Source organism: Streptopelia decaocto (assembly GCF_964273445.1).
Source record: "Streptopelia decaocto genome assembly, chromosome: 18".
Taxonomy (NCBI): Eukaryota; Metazoa; Chordata; class Aves; order Columbiformes; family Columbidae; genus Streptopelia; species Streptopelia decaocto.
The window spans coordinates 6,987,941-7,010,855 of NC_138673.1; the positions used below are offsets into that span (position 1 = coordinate 6,987,941).

Sequence of the window (22,915 nt, forward strand, 5' to 3'; positions counted from 1 at the left end):
AAGCTCCCCATGGGGTTCCTGCCCCAGCCCTTCCCAGGATGGGCCGTGTGTTACTGGGGGGACTGGAATGGACGCGGTGAACTGGGAACCGAGGGGGTTTTTGACTCAGTAACACTCATCTAAACCAGTCGGCTTTGGTACCCAGCAACGGAGGGCTGCTGTACAACCTTTAAAGTTTTCAAATTGTAGTTTCAACTGTTTCTGTACACTGCCAAACACAGCACAACGAGCTTTGTCTTGAAAATGTCTATAAAAAGATAAATTACATTCCTAGAGGAAAACAATCTCTAGATTGGACTAAATAAATAAATACCCCTCTTTGAAGTGATTTTAATCTAATCTGGCTGCAGGATATAATCTTAGAAGCACACGTACTGCAGGATGCTCTATTAAATAGTTAGCAGGTTTAGACACATGAAGCGATTTTTTTTTATCTTGTAAGAATTATTAATAATTAAACCAAAGCATGCTAAGCTTAAGAGGGATTTGCAGTGCTTGGGATTTGGGGGGTAATTGTCACATCCCCACAATGACTGTTATATTCAGTCTCACCTGCACATGAGTGGTTTTTGGTGCAAGCTGCACCGATTTTCAGAGTCAGTCCTGTCACTACAAAGGCACATGGGGTGAGACAGAAAAACCCACCTCCACATTGCCTACGGACACCCTCCCTCTAGAGCTAAGAATGAGTCCCTGTAAAATTTACCACAATATTGCCTTTCTGGACTAAAAATATATAGTATTTTCTGGCTGATTTTCAAAGATTACTATCGCCTCTGCCAGACCCAGCGCTCAGGCCAGAGGAGACTTTTACCAGCTAGAGTAAAACCCAGGTGTAAAGCAACTCGGTGCTAGGAAATCTCTAATACTCTAACACAGCTTTATCATTATATAAACACACCACACATGCAGTTATTGCAAAGTTTTTAAATATACCAGTCTCCTAAGCTCTCAAGAGGCCTTACAGGGTAAGCGCAGAAAGGAAACACTCCCCACAAACCATCCCCGGTCCATGAAATATGGGAAACTGAGCTGGTTTAGACGACAGCGAGCTGCTGAAGTTTAAAGTTGGGTTCCTGAAAGTAAACACGCATGTTTGAAATTCCACGATTAACTGTGGGCTTGTTCACAAAGCTCGGGGCTGGGAGGAAGCAGGAGCATCTACCCACACACAAAAGAAAAGCTCCAAACTATTCCAAGTTTCCAGCACCCTGGGGTCCCGTAAGCCGTGCGAGGGTTGTTAAGCGCTTGTGGCTGGGCTGATACGCTTCGCTACTCCTCGTTATTCACAAGGCAGCCCCATGAAATTCCCTCACCGCCAGTGGGGTTTACAGCAACCCCCAAGTGCACGCAGCACATTCCGAGCTCAGCATATACACACGCTGCAAATAAAACCAAAAACTAACTTGGGTTTGTGAAGTTTCGTTGGTACAAATGTCTGTAAGACCTTGCCAGGAAACATAATTGAATCTGGGCCAATTTTCATGCTCCAAGGGAAACCCGGTGTCTCATTTACCCCCCAGCAGGCTGCTCAAGACCAAATGAGACTCATTCCTTTTCCATCTCCCAAAGTAACCTAAAATCTAGGGCTTTCAAAAATTTGTTTGTGTCAACAGCAGATGCTGAACACTCCCCCCCTTCAACCTCAGCATTCAATACGATTCCTTCCAGTCATTCGTAAGTCGCTTGACAGTGTCTAGACTAATCCTGCAGGCTTCCTGCCTTTCTCCAGCCCTAAAATTCCCTTTTATTTTCGGGCACTTACCAGAATGGCCCTTTCCTGGGCCTGCTGAAGAGCCAGAGATAAATCTTACCATTTCCTGGAACAAAATTACCAAACTAGCTCTGTATTCATCGCCGGCCAGGATCACATCCTCCTAATGTTTTATAAATGGAAAACTGCAAAATAATGCGCAGAGAGGTAGTCTTTTGAAACGGCAATAAATCACAATAACATCGAGTGTACTTGGGGATAAATAAATAGGAAGACTGAACAATAGAAAGTCGCTTTTTGTACCAAGTGGAGTGCACCGTCAGCACCTGCCAGCACAGGACCTTTTGGCTTTCGGCATTCAGGTGGACCTTTTGTAGAGCCCTGCAACAGCTTCGATCACAATCAATTTTTGCTTCTTGCAGTTTAATTAACTATGATTTTGCTTGTAAAGCATTTCACCTTTTGGGCTGACCTTCATTTATAATGCCACTTGGGCAACAAAATTAAATAGTTTGGAGGGGAAGGCAGAGAGAATTTAAATGCACGTGGGGTGCTTGGGGAGGCACGTGCTGCAGCACAGCTCTGCTCCCCTCCCCGAGCTGGGACAGCAATGCTCAACAAGGAATAAAACGAAGAAACATCGAGGTAGCAGCACTTAAATGGAATATTGTTCACATCACACACCTCATGCCCGAGGGTCAGCGATAAAGGCTTCCAGGTTGGCAATTTTGAACGGGATGTAGCGCAGTAAAAAAAGCCAAGGCGGGCAGGTAGTGCCATGCGTGACATGGGATTCACTCTTCGGATAAAGCGCCAGCAAGCTCAAGGTTATGATCTCGGAGTTTAAAAAGCCTTTTTTTAGGTCGGTCCCAAGAGATTATTCTAAAACACAGCACTACGCATTTGCTGAAGAGTAGAACAGTTGGCTGTAATTGTAAGATGGATTTTTACATAGCTTCTGACCTTTCATCTAATTGAGGCCTACAGAAGAAAAAAAAAGAGGAAAAGCTACACGTCACTTCAGTTATTGAAATCCATCAAGCTCAGACTTTAGCCTTGGGATAATCACAGCCAAAAAATTGACTTGCAAGTAATTATCACTGCTATCTGCAATAAAAGTTAATTGGACATAATTGAACTAAAGCCCTAATCTGAATGAAGCTGTTGCTGGCAAGACGCCTGCTCCTGCCTGCACTTTGCCAACGAAACTGCCAGCAGTCAAATGGACAAACCCGAGGCTGCTCCTGCAGTCTGCAAATCACCATTTTGCAAAAAGCTCGTTAGCTGGGCCAAGATAAAGCCATTAAGAGGGCCCATCCTCACCAAACACACCCTTTGACAATATGCGAACACCTCCGAGGCGCAGAGTTTCCAAAACAAGTTTCAGTTTTACTGACCTCTTAATTACATGGACTGAAACGTAAGATTCGTGTCACGAGATGCTGGTTTCATCAGCCCCCAACGCTGTTAATACCAGTACAAACAATGTACTTTTTGAGCACGTAAAGATACCAACTCAAAAGGTTTTCAGTGCAGATAATTTACCACCTTCATGCAGTTCAATAGCCTTTCCTGTTGCAGGACCAGCTCCTTTCATCTCCGCAGCAGAGCAGACAATTAGCTGCTTTTTGTGCTCAGCTCTTGCAGGTGGCTGGGGGAAGGGAGCCTCAAACTAAATTCCTGCTGATTCGTTTATTTATATTTTGCATTTTTGTTAACTAACAGACCAGAAAGTGGTCGTCATCCCCCATACTACTTTAGAACTTCCTTCCAATTTTAATTATTAACACTCTACCCTTCAAACAAAGCATATCAAAGCACTTAACAAACATTACCGAAGCCACATAACCACTCTGAAACGGGCAAAAATTGCACACAACTCCCTTTACAGAGCCTGAAGATTTTTTGACCAGATTTATGACAGAAGACTGGTCTCCTGATGATGGGCTAGCCTGCAACAGAAGAGAACAAGGGAAGCATCCAGCTCACCACAGGTTCCTGATGTAATTTTGGATGAAGCATTTAATCACCCGATGCCACGGTTGCTCCTCGTTAAAAGGGCAGCAGCGGGTGACAGTTTTCTACCACTGGAGTAGATCGTGAAGATAAATGAAAGTGCGGAGCATTCAATACCACCTTGACTTCTCATGTCAGGCTTACAAGGTCACGGTCGGGCAGTCTCCGGGGAGAACTGGACACAGACCATCTTTCCCCCTCCTCAGCACCATTTGCTCACCCCGGCTCCTCTGCATTTTCATGGCTCAGAACAGAACTTTTTAGCTCAAGAAAGCGGCAACAGAGAACCAGTGACATCAATTCCCTTTCATGACCCAAATCAGTGGCTTATTTTACTTTGCTCAAAGCTCTCACCTCTTTTTAAGTCTATTTTTAGATTTAACTCCGTATTCTGCAACATGGCAGGAGGTGACAGACAACAGAGGCGTAAGTAGGTCCTGCCAGGTGTTGCCAGCTGCTTCCAAGGCGAAGGAAAGATGGAGAAAAGACAAGTCAGGACGATTGTAGGGCCTGGCCAAAGCTTCAAAGGAGTATTTCTGGCTGTGCTTGAAACACAGATGCTAGTGGTCAGTTGTGAGACAGACGAGATACTACCTTTACCATGGGAACATATGCAAGAAATAGGAAAATTGACCTGCCCGAAGTCAAAAGCGATTTGAATAACTTTGTATCTGCCTCCTCTGAATTTTCACTACACTAAAGCACCCTGACCTTTAATTAATTTTCCTTCTCCTTTTATATGGTTACTTGCAACTCCAAGTTTTTAATGTTGTACTGGTGGGAAATAGGGATGAAGAAAACAGTCTGGGATGTATCTTAGTTATGTTTCACAGTGCATAAATCTGCACAGTCATTTAGGAGAGTGAGCAAAGGATGCTACAGTGAAACTGCAGCAGTTAAGAGCAGAGGTCAGGTACATAGAGCATTGTCATCAAGATCACAACTTGCCTAGGATATTAGGCTTACATTTGTATTTCCAAAATGCAAAAGAGACTCCTTATCCATCACTGTAATATTCATAGAAGATACAATTTCCTTCAACAAGATACTGGGAGGCACAAACAAACATTCCTTCCTCCAAAGCATCCACTATCCTCAGGGCAAACTAAACCCACTTTCTTCCTACATGCATTCATAATATCGCAGCAGCTACAACAAAACACAGAACAGACTTACAGCTACGAGTGTGCGTGTTTTCCCGTGAACATGACGGGATTAAGGCTGAGATGACTTTCATCCAAAGCAAACCCAGAGCAGCCCAGCAACTACCGAACTACAGGATGCTGCTCACACACACCCCGAGGGAGGCACCACGCGTTCTCACCAACAGACATTCTCCATCCTCGTACGCAACTTCCTTCTGCCTTCAAGTGATAAGAAACCAAAATACACGTTGACCCCTTTCCCATCGTTTGCAGTTATAACCTCAACATCGCCAGCAAGAGCGCGCAGTGCAGCGGGGTAACGTGCAGCTTTCCTACATGTTCGATGGCTGGGAGGAGCAGGAGGTTGTAATTCTGGGGTTTACTTTGCCACAAAGGACACGCAAGAGCTGGGAGCTTCCTCATGCCACTCCGGGCCAGAATTCCTCCCTCTTGACTCTCTTGCCTTCCCAGACCTGAAAAAGAAACTTAAGTACAGCAAAGAGCTGCCCAGGCAAAGGGGAAAGGAAACATGAAATAGTTCCCTCTCCAGCGGCTGCTTCGCACAGATTGCCATTATCATTATCTTCCCTCATTCCACACTTACTCTGTAAAAGCCCAGAATTTAAGTCTTAATCGTGACTTACAGAAATCCTTGCAGCTGCACATGACAGAAGTATGACAGTTTTTCCTTCTAAAATATTGTTAGAAGTTACAGATTATGACAGTTCCCTGAGGAGGAAAGTAACTATCTTCCCCTGTTTATTACAAGCTGATTATTTTTAAAAACCTATTTTTTCAGAGCTAACTTTGAACAAATTTTACCTTTATGCAACACATAAACAACAAGCCAGACATTTGTTAGATACTGAAAAATACACTTCAAATCCTGTTTTAAAAATAGATGCACTTGAAAATGAGAAATATTTGCAAATAAGATGAGGCAGAATGAATTAGATTTCATACAGAACAAAAAACTGAACTCGCATATTAAGAAAAAAATCAAGAGTGACTCATTTGCAGACCAGGTGTGTTGGTGGTGTGTGAACACAGGTGGGCAGGCTCACAGGGCGGATGGATTTAAGTTTGCAATGGTTATGCACGTGTACCATTTTGACCTGGACAATTACGCTAACCGTTGTTTGGTTTAGTGTTTAGCTCTCTGGACACTGACTTAAGGTCCCAGCTATGGTAGAAAATTTAACAGCCTATTTGCAAAGTAAATGGAGAAATATATGGCAGATTTTTATTTAAGATCCAAAACTGAAGATCTCAGGCTCACTGTGCACAGTGCTAGAGCTTCCTACCGGACCATGAACACATCAGCTCTTAGATCCATGTTTTACCATTTGTAAGGGCAAGATAAGACCTTCTTCTGTAGCTGGAGATATTGTGCAGCCTGCTGTAAAGATGAAAAGCATTCTAAGAACCTCAAACAGAGGCTGCAACACAAGTACAAAACACTCACCAGCAGCAAATACAAGCCATCAGGTGAATACCAAAGAGCTGGAGCAGACACCGGGATTGCATTTTCCCATCAACCTTCAGAACACAGTGCTGGTGTCCCACTGGTTTGTCCTGACACAGACCTAGCATCCTTATCAATCTTCCAAGAAACTCAAAGGCCATCTCATAACAATCCAACAGAAGAAAGGACAAGAAATACATTAATTGTGAGCTACTCGAAAAAGTCTCTGCTACTCTCAGCACTTTCCTGAGAAGCATGAAAACCAACCAGCTGCACGGCTGGCAGCTCAAACAGCCTCAGGGAAAGCAACATGAGTGTGCAAGATGTTTTCAAAACCTCTGCACGCCACAAGCACCAGAGATTTTTGTCTGCAGGCCTGATAAAACGCTTCAGCATGACCTCACTCGATTCCTCTAGCAGCCGCCAACAAACCACCGTTCTCCAAAGTTTACATTCACAAAGGATTTCTTTTTTCTCTTCTACTGACTACAGGTGAGCAGATTTGTGTTTGCTTTTGTGCATCCTTCCTCGTCCGCACTTGCCTTGCTCTTTAAAAGAAAACCAAACACCACCATACATACAGCGACAAATAAACTGTGCAGACAGGACGCAGAGGCAGCTGTAACGGTACTACAGTCGGCGAGACATCCCTTCGCGTGGTAAACACAACCTGGCTGCGTGGGTGAGAACAAATGCTGCTCCTGCAGCCCGTACGACTGCACCTCATCACAAACACAGCGCAAACCTGCCCACACGGGCGCTGTGCTCCCGGAACCCTCCGCAGCATGTCCTGTGCTAAAAGGCAGCACATCCCCTCTGAACACTGCGCCGGAGTCTGGTCAAGTATCTACTCGAGACAGTTACTCAGGCGATCCCTAAAGTATTGCTTGATTTTAATTTCCAACTTGTCTTTCTAACCACGGAATTGCTGCAGTCAACAAATTCAAAAGGTAAATTTTTCTACCTTCAATGAACTGCATTAGTACTGTTTATGTGATTGATAAACACTCTACAGAAGCCGTAATTAATGTATTTTTTCCTTGGAAGACAAACTGAACCCTTTTGCGCTCAGACACTTAATGAAAAGCAATTTATCAACTCGCTTTGAATAGCTGAACCTGACTCCTTAATGCAGAAAGAAACGCAGTTTGCTTTAAGCGCTACTACTCTGAAAAAGTAATGCGTACTGCAACATTACGAATGCCATCAGACATGGATCGGATTTTGATCAGGATGACAGCGACCACAGCGCTCATCTCGCTGAGAAACAGGGTATGATTTAGCACGGCTTAGCTGGGATCCTTTCCCCCGGAATGCCGTCAAACGGGAGATTCGCAGATGTGCTTTTCCAGGGCGAAGGTCAGTAGTGCTTTTTTTCAGGACATCAAATTCCAAATTCTCCCACACTGGCACGGCCGGGAACCTTCTCACCGCACGTTCATTGGGAAGCAGCATCTCAGCGTATTTCAGCTTGGACATGTGTTCAGCTGCTCACAAAGCGGACAAAAATAAAGTGCTTACAGAGTGTTTGAATGCTAATTTCTCAATTTCAGTGTTGCTTTGTATACTTGACATATGCAAAAAAAAAAAAAGGCATCTAGTAGGAAACGCTTGACATCACAGAAAATTTCATGTTGGTATTAACTGCTGGAGGGATTAATCAACGTTCAAAGCCTAAAATCTAAACTTGCATTTCTGGGAGTATAGGCTACGGATTTCCAATATAGAAACAGGTCTGTATTCCATGTAGCAGACTTAACGGAAGGATTACATATTTCCATTGCACATGTAAGTCTGTTTCCCATTCCTGCAGTGTCTTGCTCCTTTCCATTTGTCTTTTGATGCAGATAAAAGCCAATGTAGATTGCAACTGCTGATACAGAGAAAGGTGCAAGACACAGTGTGCCTTTGGACTAAGGAAAAAAAAGGACTCAGGTCCGGACTGCTAGAGCATGTCAAGAGATTGTCTTTGAAACCAGAAAACTAGAAATGAAAGCACTGCGTTTTTATTTGATTTGATCAAAGCGACTGGAGGGGAGGGGGAGAAATCACATCCTACAGAGGCAGGCTAAAATTTAACTACTTCACACATAATGTGGGACCAGCTGATCCCATACAGACATAAATAAAGAGAGAAAACAAAGAGGTAAAGTCACTCTCGCTTTGAATACGTTGCTTCCACAGATCGTGGCGCTTCAGGGTCTGCTGAGGAGCAACAGGAACCCATTTCAAAACCATAGGAAGCACGTACCCAGCACTCTTGCCATGGGCACATTTTCAGTCTCCGGTGAAGAGCAAAGGAGAAGAGCAAATTGGAGAAAACATACTCCAAATGTAAAGGCTATTTGAATAAATAACCTGTGTGACACTGCCCCACCGATCCGACTGCGGGACACTGGCGAACCGTGGCAATCTTCCGGAGGAGGGCTTTGTACTGCCAGCTGCAAAGGGACAAGACCGTAATTCTCCTTGAACGGAGCATCCACTCCGGTACGGGCTCAGAATCGGGAGAATGAGGCTTTGCCGAACTACAAATCACAGTACAGATCCCAAAGAAACAGATACCTCTAGCTGCCACGCTCCCTAACAGAAAGGATTTTAAACATCTGCTGGATAGGCTGTGTGCTCGTGGAAATTTCTATCGGCAGAGGGTGAACCATTTAGTTCACCTCCGGGCTGAAATGATCTATGTCTTTGCCTTTCACTAAAAATTCAGCAGAAGTCATTTTAACAAGTGCAGTAGACAACAGTCTTGTAGAGGAGATCAAAAAGCTCTCCAGATGTTTATTTTAAATGAAATTCAGAAGCCAGTATAAACCAGATTTTAAACACTGAATAATCCTTATCAAATTTGCATGAGAAAAACAGGAAGAGGGTTTCATCCTGCCACTCTGAAACTCTCCAGGAACATGCAGGGTTGGATTTTGTTCCTAGACTCTTCAGATAAGAATTCAAAATATGAACAGCCCCATGCTGCAATCTGAATGTTTGTCCTTTGCGTTATATGCTTTGATGGATGCTCAACACACACATATGGGGGCATCCTGTGTGGAAGGAAGCCTTTGACCTTCCTCATCAAGATTATTCAAAATTATGGACTCAAACGTGTCTAAAACTGTCAGTACTAAATCTTAAACTTCTTCTCATCTTGCTGCTTCATTGAATGCCTCCTGATTGTGCAAAAGCAGAATGTTCAGACGTCAATCTAAGTAGCTTGGGTGTTATGCTGACAATGTCTCTGGAGAGAGGAAGAGAAGAGAGGACAGATTTCCAATAGCTCAGACGCTTCTCTGTAAGGAAAGCTGCTACACAGCAAGAGAGATAAATAAAGAGGGAAAGTAACATGCCAGAGAACTTTTACCAAGGTGACATCAGGATGCTGAACACCACCCATCTGCAGGGGAAGATTCAGATGCCTGTTCCACTATACATACCCATCCGCTTGCTGGCAACAACAGCCCTCATTAAACCGAGCCAGTTCTAACCATGAAAGATGGACATTGGGAAGACTATATGTGCTAAGGCGATATTTGCTAACAAATACAAAAGGAAAACCAACAGAACCAGTCCTGGATGGGTGCCCTCTGCGGCAAAACACAGCCCCGTGGTGCCGCAGAGCCCCTGCACAACTTGGGAACGGGCAACACTGGCTATCCCAGCCTGAAGGTGGACGACTCTGCTCTACCAACGCTGGCAGCTCCTCACCTGCAGCTGAGAGGAGATTCTGGACCCATGTGGACCAAAGCAGAACTGGGATCCCATCAGGAGCAGGAGCTTTCATGACTCTGCTGCTATCTGGGGTCACCCACACATTGCAGTTCCTCATGGCTTTGAAATCAGGGCTGTGGACACGTGGCAGGTCGCTGCAGACAGACCGTGACACGAAGAAAAAGCCCTGCCCCCAAAATATTATATTGGTTACTGCTGCGCCCTTAACAAGAGCATTTCTTGCCCGTTTCAGCGATCTGAAAGACACACTGGGCAAAATTTCAAGCTATGACAAAGTGATCTTATCACTTCTGTGCTGTTCTTGCTACACAAGCCCCTGATTCAGCAGCATGTAATAAAATCTTCATTTGCATGAAAAGCACTTGCTGATCACAAAGTCTTCTGTTCGACAGTCCTCTTCCCATCTACAGCGTAAAGATGCCAGCACCACCGTCATTTTGCTGGTGACTAAGGTGGAATATTTGATTTATGCTTTATTTGGAGAAGCTCTCCACATTTTAATACAATCTTTTCCTAAAATCGTAACAGTATTTTGGCATAACAGAAAAGCTGCACACATCCAAACTATGCAAGCGCTGCAAAGTTCACATATTACACTTTCACCTGCACTTTTAATAACTGTGCCACCTGAGGGACATTTTGTATCAGCACAAGGTGACCATAAACAGTTCTAGAATGTTTTTAACACTCAAGAAGTCCAGTTTTTTCCAGTTTGCATTTACAGTGTTCAGTGTCACGACATATAGTGCTCACAGGATATATTTCAAACGAAAGGAAGGTGTAGCCATGCAAAGAACAATGCTCTGCCCCCAACAAGATTAATTGCTGTCATGGGAAACCAATAAAAACAAGTATCCTGTTATCTTTCTTTACAAAGAAACTGTTAAAGCTTAACTATGGTAGGAAACTTTCTCCTTTGGACTAAATCATGAGCCTAATGTATGTGGGTGACACACATACCCCGACATATGCAATTATGGCTGTCTCCTGATGGTGTGGGAGAAAGCCCATGTCAGGGGCAGGTTGGAGCCTTCAAACGACCAGCCCGTGCCCTCTCCTGATGCGAGATCTCACCCAGCCCAGCCGCAGCACCCTGACAGGTAACACCACCTCCCACTTCCAGCCAAGATTAATTACGTCCCACCTATGTACCCCAAAACCACACCAGGCTCTGAGCAAACTCAGTCAAAGCAGAAATACCTTTCATCACGTCAGCAGCGCGGTCCCCATTTAGAAACCTTTTCTTTCATGTTCATCCAGTGCCAGAACGTTATGATGTACGCTGAGCTGATCCAGGAACGGTGCTAATGATGCTGCTGCCTCCCGTTTCTCACCGAACATCTAACTTAGCGCATGGCCACGCAGTGACAGCCCTGAGACAACAGACACTTTAAAGTGGGCAGCTCAGCAACACATGTACGCTGAATTTTTGCAAAAGCTATTCTAAGCTGCTTTGCTAGCAATTTCTGGCCAGTACAGTTTGAAAGCGCACGGTTCTGGCCCGCACAAAGAGCAGACCTGTAAATGACATCTTGAGGATTAAGCTGATTGAGATGCAATTTGCCTAGCAACCATTCATTAAGCAGAGTTCAGAAACAGGCCAGCAATCTATTCCACCTCCTTATCTGAGCGGTAAACAGATAACAGTCTCTACTGTGTCCTCTACCCTCTGGTTCAGACACATAGTAAACAGATTTTTCAGAAGTTTAAACTCCTACGGTAAATCTTGGAGAACAATCCTACTCTCCAAACACGAGGGATTTGGTTCCAACAAGTGCCTTACAAACATGAAACGGCTCTAGAACGAGGGTGATTAAATCAAATTGCGAATGCAGTTGCAGTTCCCGTGCCTGCAATATTTTCACACATCTAGCACTAAAAGCCCATCCTAGTCATTAAAAACACCCAACCTTAATCACATAAGCATTTGGCATTGCTATTCTGATCACTAAAAAAACTCAATAAAAATCTTATTCCCTTCCTTCATCTTCTGGAAGGAATCGATTGGCACTTCCAAAGTCTTTGATAGAGGTTCCTCCCTTCAGAGAAGAAAACAAAAGTCACGTCCTCCCTCCCATTAAGCATTTTTTCCTCATAAAATAAGCAAGACAACGTAAATGCCATCAATGAAAATCAAACCAGCTATTTGAGCCTGAAGAATTTAGCTGAAAAGATTAAGTGAAATCATGATTTTGCATAACCGTTTCCCTGCAAGAAATGCCTGATAATATCCCATTCTGCTCCAAAATTGAACAACAAAGATTAGCACGGACATATTTAAGACTATATACCTGAACAGTTCTCCTTTGGTGTACAGCTCTTCTGGGAAATCACTGTGACATACAGCATGCTATTACAATTAAATATGCAAGAAAGAAGAATTAAACTGACTATGAATAATTAATACTCTATAAGACTATTTCATAAGGAAAGTCTGGCTGAATATTCCCACAGATGAGATATACCTAAACACAAGGCACATCAGAGCTGGTTGCTTTACTTTTACGATGGAGTCTAAAAGAGTGAGTAACTTTATGGCTGCTACTCAATCCAAGGGAAGGTGCCAGTTATCCGTGTCTCCCTTCTGCTTGCTGCCCATCAAGCTCCAGAAAAGCTGGGAGAAATTCAAGTGTTGCAATAGTTGCTGCACTGCTCATCTACGTCTCGGAGGCAACAGGCTTCCCAAACACTTCCCATTAAAAAGCATAAAGCAATTATCTGACTTCCTAGCAGAGAGAATAAAGCAAATATGATGCAACAATTGACTTACATGATAAGATCGGGCTAAGGTTGTGAGAAAAAACAATTAAAAAGGTTTGCAAGAGCTAAGGAATGCAGCTTACTTTCTTAACAAGAAAGATAGCATCAACTCACAGAGCAGACCTTCCTGTTTCAGGTTTACTGTTTCAGAGGCTACAGAGCATCAACTGTAGCAAAGCCACAGTTGGGTGGCTGGGTACAAACTCTCCATCTCCAGCACAACTCTCCTTTATTAGCTCCTAGTGAAAACGGCAATTAAAAATATGCTTGTTTGTTTGTTTTCACCCATAGAGACCTTAAATTGCTGAAATGAATATTTACTGAAATCCTTATACAATTGGTATTCAAGCGCTGGCATTCTCCAGCAGACCCCGGTCAGGTCAGCTCTGTGCTGATCACCACACACCACACTCATTGCACACATTTAGCTGGAAATCCCCAGTTTATCCAAGCAGCACGGTGGACAAACACCCCGCTGCAGAGCGCTACTTTTGGAGATACGCATTCGAAATGCAACCGACATTTGTGATTGCTGAAGTGGAACAGGGTGCCACCACTGTATTTGCTGAAGGTGACAGCCCCACAAAGATGTGTCCCCCAGCCTAAAGCCCCACGCTGCTCCAGCTGCTGGCTCCGCCACGAGGGTCTCGCTCCTGCAGAATCCAACGTTCTCCTCCTCCAGAGCAAACACAAACTGGGGCTATTTCTGCGCAAGGCAAAGTCATGTTAGAAGTATGCTGGCTTAATATTAATTTTCTATTAAAAATTAATAGGATTAAATGAAGCTCGTGAGCCGGCAGGCACCAAGACAGTTATTTTGCTGACACACGCGTTGCCCGGAGGAGCGGGATGCGAAGGGCGGGCTGCAGTATTTCTGTGGGATGGTGGGCACAGGGCCCACGTGCGGGCCAAGAGAGATGGTGGGGGGCTCTTCCCTCTGGCCAGAAACTAATGGAGAAGGTGGAGCCCCTAAAGAGGTCACCCTGGTGAAAACCCCAGTGTCTTCTCACTGGAGATCCAGCCTTCTGGGCGCTGGCTCTGATCCTCACCCGTTGCCCATGTGCCCCTTTCTTGCTGCCAGAATTAATCCCCTCACCAATGAGCATCACACAAACACCCAGAGTTTACATAAGCCAAGTTTAACCTTCAGTCCCTATTAATGTTAACAGAATAGAAAAAAATTAACCACGACACAACAAAAGAAGTCTGTATCTGCATTTCCAATTATACAACGGAACACACCACGTGGCAATATTTCCAAGCACCTTGCTGGGAATAAAACAGCCGATGGACTACGGCTTCCATTTCGAGCAGTGGATGCAAGAGCCACCGGCATTGAGGTTGTCAGCGTTAAGGGATGAGGATGTGAGAACTAAGGAAAATAAAGTGACATAAGTCATCAACGATAACAAAAATGTTAATAATTAGAAGAACAGTCACCTTAAGAATTTAAAATTTTATGATCTCTCCTACTTTTTTAATGCTTTAGCCTACTTTTTCCAACCTAATTTGCATGATCAAAATAGGCCTCCTGCCAGGAAGCATTAAAATGGCAGCCCCCCATTGAGACAAAACTCCCTTCACCATACGAGACTGAAGGACTAATAACTATTCCTAAAAACATTTTAAATCCATTAATGTTGTTTAGTAAACATTTATTTAGAATTAGTGCAGCTATCAGGATTTTCTTTATCACACCCTACTAAAGCATTTTCTAAAAGCCTTTGATGGAGGAGCAGGTACCGCACAAACACTTGTACCATCTCCAACCCTCGTGCTCCTGCTCTGCACCACTCTTAATGTTTTTCCACCCAAAAAGATCAAAGCGTTCTCCAATATCAACCAGACAATTCCCAACAGCTTTTTGGAGTTCCGGGCTGGAAACACCCCACCATAGAACAGCCAGACTGGAGTACATTAACCCAAATGACCTCTATACCTGGCAATTAATTCTATCTGCTGAAAAAAAAAAAACGGGCTAGTACAATAGTAATATAAATCCCAATATTACCGATGTACTGAAGATTCAGATTCGGGTACAAATATATGGTGCTTTATACCAATTTATCTGAGCTATGTGTTACCCTTTCAGTGCCATCTGCACAAAACCAGAGCTTTATCTAAGCTTTGGAAACTAAAATAAATCATTTTCTCCGTATCTGTAATCTTGTCGGAGACAGACACCACAAACCCGAGAGCTGGCTAGTGCAGGCTTGTCTAGTTAGAAATAAAATTATATCCACATCAATATGATTTATTTTTAATAAAAAATAAGGCAAAACAGACCCTGAATATCAAAATAGTTTCAGCCGGCACCCACCCAGCCCACAGAAAGACATAATATAGGGTGTTAAATTGTCAAAACAAACCTGGGATTGGCACTGTCATTTCTACTAATAAGAAACGCCACAATCAAGAGATACATTTTAATTGCCACACAGAATGAGAAGTGCCTGCTCATTCTGATAGTCGAAACTCAACTAATCTAAATGCTGATCCCCCAAGACAGCCCACGATCTGGGAAACGTGAGTCCCACAAGACCCCTTGTTTCTACCTTTGGAAGTCACAAAACGTGAGTAAATATATTATTACCTTCTTCAAAAGCATCGCAAACAAGAAAAATTCATTTCTTCTGGTTGAATACATTCTCCAACCAGCAGCTGTGGCTAAAGGTTCATACAGGATCACTGAAAACACCAAAACGGGTTTATTTTCTTATACAGAGTGACTTTTAAAATCTGAACTCACTGCTGTGAGATTGCAATGGATTTTATTTGGCAAGTCAAGCCATCCAAAGCACAAATTATAAAAAATAAACACTAAACATTTTTAGATCTGACTTTCCTCTACAGACTGCATTTTATGCGCTTTCACTGGAAATGTTACATCAGAATAAAATCAGATTTAATTGGCTCTTAAATAACTGAACAGCCACTTTAATTTTATTTCAATGGCAATAATTCATAAATCAAGCAGCTGAAATTCTAGCACAGAATGACAAGTAAATAGAGCAGAACACACTGAAGCAGAGTGCGAACGCCACGCGGTGAAAGGTGATTTTTCTTAAACCGCGTGCGTCACCATTTTATGGACATGGCAAAGCGACCGCCGCATAAATACTTAGAGCTAAAATCTGTCGGCCCTGGGATGCTCCACAGTTTATCAGCAATACCTGCTCGACACAGGCCAAGGGTTGGGATGGTTCTTGCCCAACTGGAACTGCATGGAGAATGGCTGGGATTTTAACCACGATGCAATTTCCCTCACGCACACTAGATGGAAGTATGCAAAATCTTAATTCTTTCCTGCCTCAACTTCAATTTAAGTGGTTGAAAACGTTACGTTGGACTGTCACATTTTGGGTTGTCACGCTTTTGGTTCTTCATCAGCAACTTCACTCATTGGTAATCTGTAATTAAGAAGATGACCCGAGATATTTAACTAAGCTGCATTGGAAATGAATAGTAAATAGGAGAGAATTTACATCAGAAATATTAAGTGTATTATCCAGGTTAATTTCTAAACTACATGCATTCCATTTCAAGAGTATTTAAACAATAGTCACTAATGAGATCCTTCAGAGAAACTGAAGTCACATTTTTGAAACATTAAGATGATTTTAACAAAATAACAATTGTAAAGAAACCCCACGTGTCAATGAATAGAAACAGGGACTAGAAAAAGTATAAAAGGCTTCATAAATGCTCTTACAGTTTTGACTGGAAAACCCCCCAAATTTCTAGAAAATACTGGGAGAAGTATAGGGAGGAAGAGTCACCTGAAGTCTTGCAGGACAAGCCTAACACAGATCAGAGCAGCAAAACTGAATGGGACTAAATTACACACAAATTCTGGAAACGACCTTAAAAGCGACTTGTTCCAAAACAAGCCATTTCTAAATCTAAACACTCAAGAGTTCACAGGCAGGAAAACTAAAAATCAGGCAATGGTGTGAGCAGGAAAAAGGCGTTGGAAGAGCTGTTTTCCCTTTCCTGCTCTGCCCTTGTCACGTATTGATTTTCCTCCACGCTCATTCACAAATGCTGAGCATAGTTGCGAACAATCTGAAGTCAAAGGATGCATGAATTAACAGCTCTAGGAACACATTCCCCTTTTGAGGCAAAAGCTGAGAGCTTTTCTGTAGCTGAGGAAAGCAAACCAACCTAGAATCAGAACGGATTGATGCGCTGGAAGAGAAGGGCAACCAAATATCTAGTTTTCCCATCCACAACAAAGCCAAAGCGCGTGACATTCCTTTAGCTCAGAAGACAAAAAATAAGGAAAAGGATGAATGAAAAGCAAGTGCTGAAGAAGAATAAAGCAGGCATGAAGAGCTCCCCTTTCCAGATGTTAAAAAGTCTGCTTTTTCCAATCCAAATTTTGAAAAAAGATTAGCACAGGAGGAAGTTTACTTTGGAGAGCGAGAGCATCTGTGTATTTTTTTTTAAAAGGTTCATACAATGCTATTTCCATCCAACAGAATTTAAACTATATATACACATGGTATTGGGTCAAGAGAGCAATCGTGCGACGTTTCTCAAAGCGTTCGGCGTGCAGAAACTGCCTACGGAGAGGAACAAGGCACAGGAAAGGGCAAGTCCTCAGGTCTAACAACGCGCCGGCAAGAGGGGGAGAGCAGGATACGGCAGAGGATACGCGGGGGTCAGGAAATGAAAAATAAAGTCTACAGCACTGAACTCTTGCCTTATGCAATATTTGATCAAGTAAAAACAGACACGACTTTTTTTGTCCACTGCCCTATAGCAACAAGTAATTTTTCTCCGCCAGGTCCACCATATATGAAGAAATCACCTGGAAAGGCTGCCTGTGGCCACCAGCTTGGCTGCGAAGGAGATTGCCCAAGTACAAGAAATGATAGAAAACAACTGGATGGCAGATCCACGCTGAGCAGCAAAGCACATTGTTTCACCTATTTCCACCCTCTCTCACGTGGTTCCCAAATTAGAAACAATCAGAATCCTGCTGGAAACAATATACAGCACCTTAATTGGGTTGGTGGCACTACAGACGTCAGCAGCGTATCACTTGGTGGATCATTTTTTGACTTTTAAAAAAAATACTAAAAATAGCTTCACTTTCATGGTTCACCTTTTCTACATTACTACAGACATCATAAGAAATCAAAAAAGCTCGCTCATTGCACACCAAAGATGCCACAGAGCCCGCTGCGGCTGGAGGCTGGATCCGTCACCTAATCCAACAGCATTTTACCTAAAGGTTTGTCTCAGACGTGTTGCATTTACAGAAAACCTGTTTTCTAACACATTTCCCTATAGCACACCCACCACTGCATCTATTCAAAAGCCTGGAGCAGTTCAGTTATCTCTAAATACATCAATTATCCAGATGTTCAGCTCAACTGCTCCACGCACAACACCGTCCAGACTCAGCATCGCTGCACAGGACTTGAAAACTTGCATCAAGAATCCCAGTTTTACATCCCAGCACACCCCGCTATTCGGTACCACAGCCAGACTGCAGCCAAACTACATTATTGTGAAATTACTTCAGTAACGAAATGTCACTGTTTTCATCACGATACCTGGAAACTTGGACTAATCTTAAAACACAGTATAAACAAGTTAAGCAATGGGAATACATCAACTATGCTTAATTCCTGAGCACGACGGGAGAATAATTAGAGCAACAACACACCAAATACAAAATGAGCAGGGAGGCATGAAGAGACACCCAGACAGAACGTACCGAAATAAGGAAAAGGGGTCTATAGGGTCTGTGAAGATGAACCAGCCACGAGCCACAGTCAGTTTTCAAATACCTATTTAAATTAAATTACTAAAAACATGTAAACTGTCAGGTGAGGAACACACCGGTCTCTGTCAACTCCGGGTGTAGGCAAGACCTAGGCCAGGCTAGGCCTATTTGGAATAGTAAGCTTAGCTTTTGAGGAACCCAACCCATTTGGGCAAAGCAAAAACCAACTTTTCTGATGCCAGTTAGCAGAACGTCTTTTCAGGAGCTTTGTTCCTCAGAAGCTGAATCAGTATTTGTAAAGCAGTGTTTTTTAGAATGAAAAAAAGATGAATAGTGTGACAAACTCACTTTAGCATTCAGATTCAAATTAATGATCTGCTATCAAAAGAAAAATCGCTCAAAGATTGTGATGCTTAAGATTTTAATACGAGTCACAAAATGCAATGGGAAAATGAGAACAGGGCGTGCCACACAAGGAATAAAAGTTGAAATTATTCACTTAACTTCCCAGTTTGAAAACGTTTAAAATGCTGAAAACTAAAAGCAGAGGAGTAATACCCTCCCTTACAGATGCACAAAACCGTGAAACTTTTACTCATCTTGAGGAGCATCTTACCCCATAAACAGCCTCAGAGGAGTCAGCAGGCCCTGGTTACAGTCTACAACACAATGGAGTGACCTGTTACTTGACTGTTGGGTGTAGCATTTCAGTGAACTACATGTTCTTAGAGCAATTATTTAAAACTTCTGATCATCTCTTAAATAAATCAAGTCAGGCTGGTGCATTTAGTAATTCCATAAATCCCAGAATTCTGGAAGTTAGCAAGCTTTAGAGAAATACAGAACGGACATTACTTCATCTCCCATCTTCATAAATCAGTAGCTCACTATTACCCCACTGAAGATGAACAAGTCAGCAATCTATAGGATACAAAATGCTTCTGCAATGGAGGCTTTGGGGTGGGGAAAGTCAGGGCAAAACCAAAGAAGAGAAAAGATAAATGAACAACCCATGGTGAAAAGTATTGCCCTGGGGAGGAAACACTTATAAAAGTTTATATCCCACGTCCAGGAATTTCAGCAAGTGAAGGTGAAGATCCACCAGCCTGTGTTTCTGGGAAATACAGACACATCCTTGACAAAATCCTTACTCCTCTCTTGATCCGGTAACACTTCCCAGAAACAAACGTAAATATAAAAGCTTATGTATCAGAAGACAACTTGAAACAAATACAAATAAGACTTAAATGAAGGCAAATATCCAAGTTACAGAGAACATAAGGGTTCCTTAATTTTACATTTGGAGAAAAAAACAATACTATATGGACATTCTCCAACATTTTTTAATGCTATTAACAGAAATAGTACCCCAGGCTGTGCTCAAGCAGAAAAAAAGTGTGAAACTGTTTGCAATGTGAAGTGAAACGGGGATCAAAAATACCATCTTATTAAATGGTATTTATTTGGTGCTAAGCACTCTGTTTATTCAATTGAGAAGCTCACAAGATGACTGAAGGGTAACCGCAAATAAGGTCACTACTTAATGTCACCATCAAAGCTGATCCTTAACAGCATTTAAGCACTTGCCTTTTCTTTTATCTCAGCACAAAATGAGATTTTTTTTCTTTTCTTTCTTTTTACGCTTCAAAAGCCATGTAAGGTAACAAAATACACACCAAGCATGAAGGAACAGAGAGCATGCCAGCATCTTTCAGCAATCATCTTTCCCTTGTCATCCATTATGTCAGATTTATCTATTTTTGCTTAATTCTTTTTCCAGCAATACGCATCCTTCCTCTCTCTAGACTATCAGGCTGGCTGGGCTTTAACTCAATATGCCTTCTTAAAATAGTTGAGAAATATTGAAAATATTTGAAGTGATGCTTGTAAATTACAGCCTATTTATCAATCCATCTTCGAGCCCCAGCTTGACCCACGACTCGCCCTGAGAAGGGTCAATCTCTGATCTCTTCACCTCAGAAATCCTACATTGCAGTGTAAATATGATTTTAAAAATTAATAGCCTTTCTTTTATGGAAGCATTTCCCCCGAAAGCTTAGATTCTGTATTTATTTCAAGTCTTACCCTCTGTTTGTTCTGACATACACTTGCTTTTGACCCAAACCCTCCTCTAGTAAAAATGACTGGTCAGTTAATTCGCTGCTGCTCGCTTTGTGTTGTTGCTGCCTTAATTTTATTTTCCAGAGTTTTCAGTAGCTCTGGGCAGGCTTTACAGGACGCCAGACCCACCTGCACGCTCTCCTTCCACCCTTCACTCCCCAGGCTGCTCTTCAGCTCCAGCATCTAAAACGCTTCAACAGTGTCTTTCCCCACTGCTTTATGTATTTACTTAAACAGACTCTAACAAGCTGAAATTCTTCAAGTGGGGAAAAAAATACAGAAATACACACACTGAAAGGCAAAAGCAGCTATCATCACTATATTCCCTTACTGCCTATGTAGTAGCGATCACAGAATTTTCTCAGCCGGCTGCTGAATCAGACGAAGTTTCTACAGCGCACACACACACAAAATCACGGAGCCTGACACGTCCAGCAGGATTTATTCAGCCACAAAGTCATCACTGTTGCTCCGGCACAAATGACATCACTCGGGAACCCAACCTCATGTCCTGAGGACAACAAAGAAGTCGGTTTGTACAATAAAAAGGTAGAAGTATTGTCGTAAAAAGTTTTCCAAATAAACTTGGGTTTTCTGGAGACGTCGTGTTTAAAAAAAAGAAAGAATTTGGGCTATTACAAGTGAGTGCGATGAACTGTTAGTGGACTAACTGACCTGCATCTGCAATTTATTCTAAAACTTGTAGCGAGCAATTAGAGGCGATACCAAGAGGAGGATACACCGTGTCCGTCAGCCCTCACAGGTGCTGCTCTGGGAAGCTCCTACGCTGCAGAACCAAACGGATTTAAGTACTTTTGCGTGCACGAGTGGACCGAACGCGGGGAAGTCAAGCTCTGCAGTTTTCTTCACGCTCGCGTTACGGTGCCTGAAAAACGGTCGGTAGCAAATAGGGACGGCGGCGAATTTATTAACGATACCTCTCGCAAAAAGGACACTTTCCTCAGGAAAGAATTACACAAAGGATTTGCACCCATCGCAACCGCACCCCCCCCCCTTTTTTTTTTTTCCCCTGAATTTCGCATTTCTCTGTCGCGACCTGACGTGTTATCGCGATTCCCGCGGCGTGTGTGATACCGAGGGAAAGGTGCTGGAGAGCCCCGGGGGAGGGGGCAGAGGGGCCTGGTGTCCCCTCACAAGGACGAGCCGGGAGCTCCGGGCTGAGGGGACGAGGCCCCGGGAGTGGGGGGGGTGGGTGGGCCGGGGCCGCTCCCGGGGTGCGGCGGAGGGACGGGACGCGGGGCCGGCGGAGCCGCTCTGTCGCGACAGGGGGGAGGGTCACGACAGCGGGGGGCACCTCACGCCGCCTCAGAGCGTGGGGGGAGGGGACACCCGGGAAGGACAATGAGGCGGGGGGGGGGGGGGGTGCGGGCCGCGCCGGTCCCGCCGCTCCGCGGGGCGGCTCAGCCCCGCCTCGTACTTACTCTCGGTGCCCCTGCCCGGGCCTCATGGCGCCGCCGCCGCTGTGCCCGTGCCGGCCCCGCCGCGCGCCGCCGCCCGCTCTCCGCCGTGGTGGCTGCGCCAGCCGCTCCCGCGCACGCGCGCCGCCCGCCAACGGCCCCGCCGCCCCGCCCCCCCCGCGCGTGCGCCGCCGCCGCCGGAGGGGGAGAGGGGGGAGGGGCCGGGAGAGCCGCGCCGCGCCGCCCCCTGGCGGTGCCGGGGACACAACGCGGGACAGGGGGCTCCCGTCCTCACTCCCCGGACGGACGCCCCCGCGAATCCCCCCCGACCGCCTTCCCGAAGTCAATGAAAACACCTTCCCCGCTGCAGGAGAGCGGCAGTTTGCGGCGAGGGCACTGGCTTGCAATGGGCTACCTAACCTAATTATCTCAACTCATTAACAAGGAGGTCGGGAAGGCAAGAGACTTCACCCCTTCCCACAACTGGAGCGTTTCCTTTACCCCCAGGACCTGCCGTTGCTCTGGGTGCTCAGCTCCATCCAGGACTCATCATCACTCAGGCGCTCGGCTCCATCCAGGAGCCGTCACCACTTGGGTGCTCAGCTCCATCCCATCTAAGCCCAGGAAGCAGCTCTGTGGTGACATGGTGACATCCTGACCGCTGCGCACATAGAAGGAACGGCCACCCCCTCACACCCCCATCTGCTGAAATGCCCCCAACCCCTCAAAACAAGCTTGCTCGGCTTTTTTTCCCTGCAAGGTGTAACCTTCAGAAGCCACGGATCACGAAATGGGATCTAAAAATACAAG

General features: G+C 44.3%; 1 protein-coding gene across 6 annotated transcripts in view; it reads right to left on the reverse strand.

Moving 5' to 3' along the window:
* Positions 1-22,268, reverse strand: part of FAM222B (family with sequence similarity 222 member B) — a 34,978-nt gene extending 12,710 nt beyond the window's left edge. Inside the window, exons 1-3 of one of the 6 annotated variants that reach the window (XR_014185657.1) lie at positions 22,130-22,240; positions 21,363-21,573; positions 21,110-21,198 (exon numbers count right to left, since the gene is read on the reverse strand). The gene's annotated coding sequence lies outside the window, so the exon portion shown is untranslated. Of the gene's footprint in view, positions 1-7,527; positions 7,796-21,109; positions 21,628-22,129 lie in introns of those variants that run through there. The other 5 variants (XR_014185656.1, XR_014185658.1, XM_082068584.1 and 2 more) reach the window with 5 other exon arrangements.
* Between the last annotated feature and the right edge of the window lie 647 nt (positions 22,269-22,915).